General features: G+C 40.2%; 1 non-coding gene across 1 annotated transcript; it reads left to right on the top strand.

Moving 5' to 3' along the window:
• The first annotated feature begins 1,979 nt into the window (after positions 1 to 1,979).
• LOC142173952 (5.8S ribosomal RNA) lies at positions 1,980 to 2,135 on the top strand. Its single transcript, XR_012703317.1, has one exon. It is a non-coding gene; the product is annotated as a 5.8S ribosomal RNA (ribosomal RNA).
• Positions 2,136 to 8,026: the final 5,891 nt, after the last annotated feature.

The following is an 8,026-nucleotide window of genomic DNA, read 5'->3' as shown; positions in this document are numbered from 1 at the left end:
TGCCAGTAGTCATATGCATGTCTTAAAGATTAAGCCATGCATGTGTAAGTATGAACAAATTCATACTGTGAAACTGCGAATGGCTCATTAAATTAGTTATAGTTTTTTTGATGGTATCTACTACTCGGATAACCGTAGTAATTCTAGAGCTAATACATGCAACAAACCCCGACTTCTAGAAGTGATGAATTTATTAGATAAAAGGTTGATGCAGGTGACAGAGAATTAGGATAGTGGCCTACCATGGTGGTGACGGGTGATGGAGAATTAGGGTTCGATTCCGGAGAAGGAGCTTGAGAAACGGCTACCACATCCAAGGAAGGCAGCAGGCGTTCAAATTACCCAACCCTGACACGAGGAGGTAGTGACAATAAATAATAATACCGGGCTCTATGAGTCTGGCAATTGGAATGAGTACAATCTAAATCCCTTAACGAGGATCCATTAGAGGGCAAGTTTAGTGCCAGTAGCCGCAGTAATTCCAACTCCAATAATGTATATTTAAGTTGTTGCAGTTAAAAACCTCGTAGTTGGACTTTGGGATAGGCCGTCCGGTCCGCCTTATGTGTGCACCGGTTGTCTAGCCGGTCCACCTTAGGTGTGCACCGGTCGTCTCGTTCCTTCTACCGGTGATGCGCTCATGGCCTTATTTGGACGGGTCGTGCCTCCGGCGCTATTACTTTAGAGAAATTAGAGTGCTCAAAGCAAGCCTATGCTCTGTATACATTAGTGTGGGATGACATTATAAGATTTTGGTCCAATTACGTTGGCCTTCGGGAACAGTGTAATGATTAACAGGGACAGTCGGGGGCATTCGTATTTCATAGTCAGAGGTGATATTCATGGATTTATGAAAGACGAACAACTGCGAAAGCATTTACCAAGGATGTTTTCATTATTCAAGAACGAAAGTTGGGGGCTCGAAGATGATCCAATTTTGTCTTAGTTTCAACCATAAACGATGTCGACCAGGGATCGACAGATGTTTTTTTTTAACTCCGCCGGCACCTTATGAGAAATCAATATTTTTGGGTTCCGGGGGGAGTATGGTCGCAAGGCTGAAACTTAAAGGAATTGACGGAAGGGCACCATAAGGAGTGGAGCCTACGGCTCAATTTGACTCAACACGGGGAAACTTACCAGGTCCAGTCATAGTAAGGATTGATAGACTGAGAGCTCTTTCTTAATTCTATGGGTGGTGGTGCATTGTTGTTCTTAGTTGGTGGAGCGATTTGTCTGGTTAACTCCGTTAACGAACAAGACCTCAACCTACTAACTAGCTGTGGGGAGGTATCCCTTCGCGGCCAGCTTCTTAGAGGGACTACGACCTTTTAGGCCGTAGAAGTTTGATGCAATAATAGGTCTGTGATTCCCTTATATGTTCTGGGCTGCACACGCGCTACACTGATGTATTCAACAAGTTTATTGCCTTGGCCGACAGGCCCGGGTAATCTTTGAAATTTCATCGTGATGGGGATAGATCATCGCAATTGTTGGTCTTAAACGAGGAATTCCTAGTAAGTGTGAGTCATCAGCTCGCATTGACTACGTCCCTTCCCTTTGTACACACTGCCTGTTGCTCCTACCGATTGAAAGATCAGGTGAAATTTTCGAATCACGGCGACGTGGGCGGTTAGCTTGCCGCGATGTCACAAGAAGTCTATTGAACCTTATCATTTAGAGGAAGGAGAAGTCATAAAAAGGTGTCCGTAGGTGAACCTGCGGAAAGATCATAGTCGAAACTTGCAAAGCAGAACGACCCGCAAACTTGTTTAAACAATAGGGAGTGGTGCGGCCGAGGTGTTTTGACCTCCATCCACGTGGCTCTCTCCTAACCCCAGCGCGCGCACTAGCATGCGTGCCGGGTGAATAACCAACCCCGGCGCGGAAAGCGCCAAGGAATACTAAATATGAAGCTTGCCTCTCGCACCCCATTCGCAATGCGCGCGAGGGACTTGTACTTATTTTGAAACAAAAATGATTCTCGGCAATGAATATCTAGGCTCTCACATTGATGAAGAATGTAGTGAAATGTGATACTTGGTGTGAATTATATAATCCTGTGAACCATCGAATCTTTTAATGCAAGTTGCGCCCGAAGCCATTAGGCCGAGGGCACGTCTGCTTGGGCATCACGCATCGTATCGCCCCTGTATACCGCGCCCAGACTCATGGTCGTGGGTGGTGTCATGGGACGGATACTGGCATCCCGTGCGCCGCGAGCGTGCGGTTGGCCTAAATGTGAGTCCACGACGACGGACGTCATGACAAGTGGTGGTTGAAACTCAACTCTATTAATGTTGCGGGTCTAACCCGTCGCATGTTTGGGCTCCTCGATACACCACAACGGTACCTAGTATGTATCAAGCCTAACCTCGATAGAGTAGTAATGAGGATATGTCAAGACACCTACTAGGATATAAAAAAAATAATGAAAATGTACTAACAAAAAGTAATGGAAAGCGGAGCAATAAGTCATATGAAGCAAGTTAATAACATTGACTAATGAAAGGATCTTAAGCATAGAGATAAAATAAGGGAAGCAGTTGAAAAGAACCATAATGTTCATATACAGAAAATAACCGATGGAACAAGGAAAAACAAATCAACAAGAAGTGTTCCCACCAAATAACTCTCTGCAACATGAGAAAAACAATAAGAATCACAACGAGGTACCGCCTCGTATTCACATTTCTTAATTTCAATCATAATCTTTGGTTATTCTGCCGCATGATCCTTAAATTGAAATGGTTTCGAAAATATTTTTCCCGAAATAGCTACAAGCACTTTATCTCACCTTTTGACGCCGCATGTCTTCACGTAATCCCCTTACAAGAAACACACGGATAAGTCCCACCTTATACCGCCGCATGAACATTAAACCCTAATCTTATACCGCCGCATGCGCGTCAATATCACATCACAATAACAACTCGCACCACAAGTGCCCATATGTGACAACTTGCCAATAGTCAACAATATCAATGTTTCCACAACAATAGCCCATGGCTCCACCACAACGTGTACAAGAATTTCAACAATAACAATGAATGTAAATTCTTAACAAGAAAGATGTCTCAACAACTAACACTTAGCTTCAACGTGATAAGCGCTTTCTCAACTTAACCACCAATGTCTCAACACTGAGAAAGATATTGCGTAAGCACGACACTAAATAATAGAACTCACAATAAAAGAGAAAACATACACCGATGACTTCAAATAGGGATAATCAACAATGAAAGTGATAATATGTAACAATGACTTCAAGTAATGATAATCAACAATGAAAGAGATAACATGTAACAATGACTTCAAGCAATGATAAATCGACAATAGAAGAAATAATATGTAACCACAAAAGAGGCAAAAGTTCAACTAAAGCATAAGAGCCAAATAATGGGTAAGATGTGAACAAGTGTGAACAAAGTTATTTAAGGCATGTAAGGATAGACTAACACATGTAAGAATAGGTTGACTACAAAAATTTAGAACATGACATGACAATTCAACTAAAGCCTGGAAAGAGTCTAAGTAGCTTAAACCGGTCAAATACCACATATAACACGTGTACCCGCTCGTCACCTTGCGTACACACCCTTCACATAATACAAATGACACAATCAATTCCAAATCATACGGGGTAGTTCCCCCACACAAAGTTAGGCAAGATACTTACCTCAACTAGGCCAATTCAACCCTCGGAAATAGCTTTTCCACTAACATTCGCCTCCACAAGGCTCAAATCTAACGAAAATTGACTTAATATCATCAACCAATGCAAGGGAAGTCAATTACAATAGATAAATCCATGATCATTACATTTTTTCCAAAAAGTCAACAAAAGTCAATATGGGGCCCCCTGATGAAAATCTTGGTCCAATGATAGATTCAGACTACCCACGACCCCACGAGTTCATATATGGCATTTGCGAAGCCAGTCTCCATCGCAAATGGAACTGTTTTATCGCAAATACGAACTACCCCACTACTTGAGCTACTTTGAAATTGTGAGCCAGGTATCACTACCTGAGGCCCCCCTACTAAGCTCGCAATTGCAAACCTGGTGTTCGCAAATGTAACACTACATGCACTAGAATTTTCACCTTCAATTCAAAACCTTCCAAACACATGTCTGAAACTCATTCAAGCCCACAGGGCTCCAAATCAAACATCCACACAAGTCTAAAAATATCATACGAACTCCCTCGCACGATCAAAACACAAAGATAACATTTAAATCTACGAATCGAATACTAAAATGCATGAATTTCAAAGTAAAGTTCAAGAATCTATAGAATTACAACTAAACGTCTGAATCCTCCTAAATCAACTCCAAATGTAACCAAATTTTGCAGTCAAGTTCTAAATAGCATAACTGACCTATTTCAAGTCCCAAAATAAAATTATGTGCTCGATATCTAAATGTCAACATACGATCAAACTTTTCAACTTCAAATTGCCATATTTCGGCAAAACAACACAAATTAACATACGGACTTCCAAAATTAATTCGGGGCATATGCCCAAGTCCAAATTCACGATACGAAACTATCGGAGCCATCAAACACCGTTTCGAGGTCGTTTTCACAAAAGTCAAAGTTTGGTCAACATTTCTAACTTAGGCTTCTAAGTCAAGAATCAAAGGGTCCGAATCAACCTAAAAGCTTCCTGGAACAATACTAATCAACCCCGTAAGTCATAAAATCATAAACATACATGTGTGACGCATAAAAGGGGTAATGGGACGCAATTACAGAAAATGACCGGTCAGGTCATTACACTTAGCAATGAATTTGGAAAGAAAATCCTCTTCAAATATCACCTCTATGGAGCTTAGGGTTTAAAAAAGGTGTACAATGAGCTAAATCCCGATTTTCCCTCTTTTACCCAGTTGCAGATGTCGCATTTACGAACTTTTTTTCGCATTTACAAACTTTCTTTCTCAGTGTATCAGACCTAAAGAAGTCGCAAATGCGAAACCACAACCTTCGTAGATAAATTCTTCGCATCTGCAAAGCTTCCCAAAATACCAGTGGTTGCAAATGCGACCAACTTTTTTTCAAAAGCGACACCCCCTCCTTCGCGAAAGCAAACCTATCCTCGCTAATGCAAAGTCTAGACTCCAGTCCTATATTTGCAAATGCAATCAAATGACCGCAAATGCGAGAGTGACATCGCAATTGCGATATCCGCAGGGTTGCACCCGTTGTTCAAAAATCATCCAAACTTTTTCAAAACTCATCCAAAACTCACCTGAGCCCCTCAGGCACCAAATCGAACTTACACACAAGTGTGATAACATCATATAAGCTCGCGCGCTCACGCAAATCACAAAAGTAATCTCAAACAACAAGAATTGATCATCAAAATTCAAGATTTTCAAGTTTAAAATCAAATTTTCTAATTTTTCATACAATACGCCGAAATGTGCTCGGGTCACACTGGAACCTAACCAAACATACAAAAAAGTCCAAAAATACGACACGAACATACTCGAGGCCTCAAATCACACATTATAACATCAAAACCACGAATAGCACCTCAAATCGAACTTAATAAACTTTTGAACTTTCAACTTCCAAAACATCATGTAGATCATATCAAATCAACTCGGAATGACCTCAAACTTTGAACACAAGTTTCAAATGTCATAATGAACCTATTACATTTCCCGCAACCATAATCCAAAATTGATATCATCAAAGTCAACTATTGGTTAGACTCATGAATAATCCAAACCTTCAGATTGCCGACTTTTGCCAAATAGTGCTGAAACATTCTAGAAACATCCAAATGTAAATTCGAGCATATGCACTGGTCCAAAATCACCATTTGTACCTAACGGGACCATATAAACTCCGATCCGAGGTCAAATGCTCAAAAGACCAACTTGGTCAACTCTTCCATGTTAAAGCTTCGTATTTAAGAATCATTCTTCCAAATCGATTCTGAACCACTCGAAAACTAAAAGTGATGATACAATCAAGTCATAATACACTAACGCATCTTCTCATGACCTCAAACTATCGATCTGAATGCAAATATTCAAAATGACCGGTCAGGCTGAAAGTAGTTACGAGCTAGGCAAGGTCCAATATTCATTTCCAACAGCCAATAACAACAATAACGGCATAATATCGACAAAAAAAAGTAGCTCAAGTAATATCAAATTCAACCTTTTCACAATAAAAGGATAAATAAGCATGCTTTTCAAGAATAACAGATAAGGGACAAATTCTTCCACGGAAATCAATTAGAGATGGTTTTATCAGTTTAACCGTGATTCCAAATTTTACATATCATGTACCAATTAGCATGAAGGAGGAAACACAACCCTACATCTGTATGACAAGTATACAAGCCAGAATCAACAATATGGCAGCTAAATCATCCAGGATATGAAACTTAGCATTGTATGGGTGCCTGACACAAGTCCTTTACCAAGCACATATACGACACATGTGCCTGGACCCATAAGTTAATACTTGACTCTGGATGGGAGAGTTCTAGCCCAAGCACTAATCGGATTGATGTCAATGATCAATATCACTTAGCCCAATATGGGGAATGGAGTATGTGCCTCATAATCAAAACCACTCGGTATGAGGCCTGGAACACGCGTCACCTCAGTAATAGTATAAAATCTACTTTATGGCCCAGGATCAACCATCAACCACTCAAGTCTTAAATGTGCTCATCTCACAATACTCAGTTCAACCCTACGTATAAGGGCACCAAAAAGATATGAGATAACATATAAAGAATTCACATAGACAAAGATGTAATACGCAAATGTAAAATAATGATTTAGAATATGACTTCGGTTAAGGCAAAATAACTCAAAATAGGATGGATAGCCCTATCATGTCTCATATAAATAAGCACATAGCCTAGACATAATTTCTAATATGCATAATCACTTATGTAGTCATACAAGCGCAGAAAATGCGAAAATAACGATGCATGATAGCACATTATAGCCTAAGGTTTATCTGGATCATGAAAAATCCTGGTGTATGCATATACGCATGTCACATAGCACGTGCGTCACCCACAACATGTATCAAATACCATAGCCAATGGGAAAGTTACCTTCAAACCAAATTTATACAAGTTACTAACCTCGAAGCACTTGAATTAACACTATAAAAATACCTTCTCACGGAAATCAACCTCCAAACAACACGAATCTAGTTAAATAACGTAACGACCCGATCAGCTATTTTGAGAATTAACGTCCCTTTCGGTGGTTCAAGGTCTCGATAAGCTTCATATTATGTGTTATGAGTTGCGTGCATGGTAGACTTTGGTTTTCAGATGATTCAGGATCAATTTGGAAGAAGGATTCTTGTTTTATAAGCTTAAGCAAAAAGAGTTGATCGCAATTTGACTTTTATGTAGACAACTCCGAAATAGCTTTTTGATGATTCCAATAGATTTGTATGGTGATTTCCAATAGGTGTGCGTCCGGATTTGGATTAGGAGGTCCGTAGGATAATTTGAAGCATTTTGGTAAAAATTGGAAATTTGAAAGTTTGAAATATTCATAAGTTTGACCGGGAGTTAACTTTGATGATATCAAGTTAGGATTTTAGTTTTGGGAGTTTGAATAGCTTCGTTATGTCATTTTGGACTTATGTGAAAAATTTGGGTTAATTCCGAGTTGATTTGTTATGTTTCAGCACGAGTTTTAGATGTTGGAACACTTGAAAATTCATAAGTTCCATTAGAGGCGCGATTCGTAATTTTGACCTTATTTGATATGATTTGAGGCCTCGAGTAGGTCTGTGCTATGTTATATGACTTTTTGGTATATTCTAACAGGGTCCCGAGTGCGTCGGATGACAGACGAGGTTCGAATCATTTTGGGTCATTTTTGGTTAAGGCTCTTGGCAAGACTTCTGGTGTGGTCGCACCTGTGCACCATTGGGCGCAAGAACCTGGGCTGGTTGGAGAAGGCCGCAGAAGCAGATGCTAAGGCGCATCTGCGAAGCCGCAGAAGCGATGAGTTAGAGCGCAGAAG

The sequence above is a fragment of the Nicotiana tabacum genome, chromosome 19, assembly GCF_000715075.1.
Source record: "Nicotiana tabacum cultivar K326 chromosome 19, ASM71507v2, whole genome shotgun sequence".
Classification (NCBI taxonomy): Eukaryota; Viridiplantae; Streptophyta; class Magnoliopsida; order Solanales; family Solanaceae; genus Nicotiana; species Nicotiana tabacum.
This window is presented reverse-complemented; position numbering and strand designations above follow the sequence as displayed.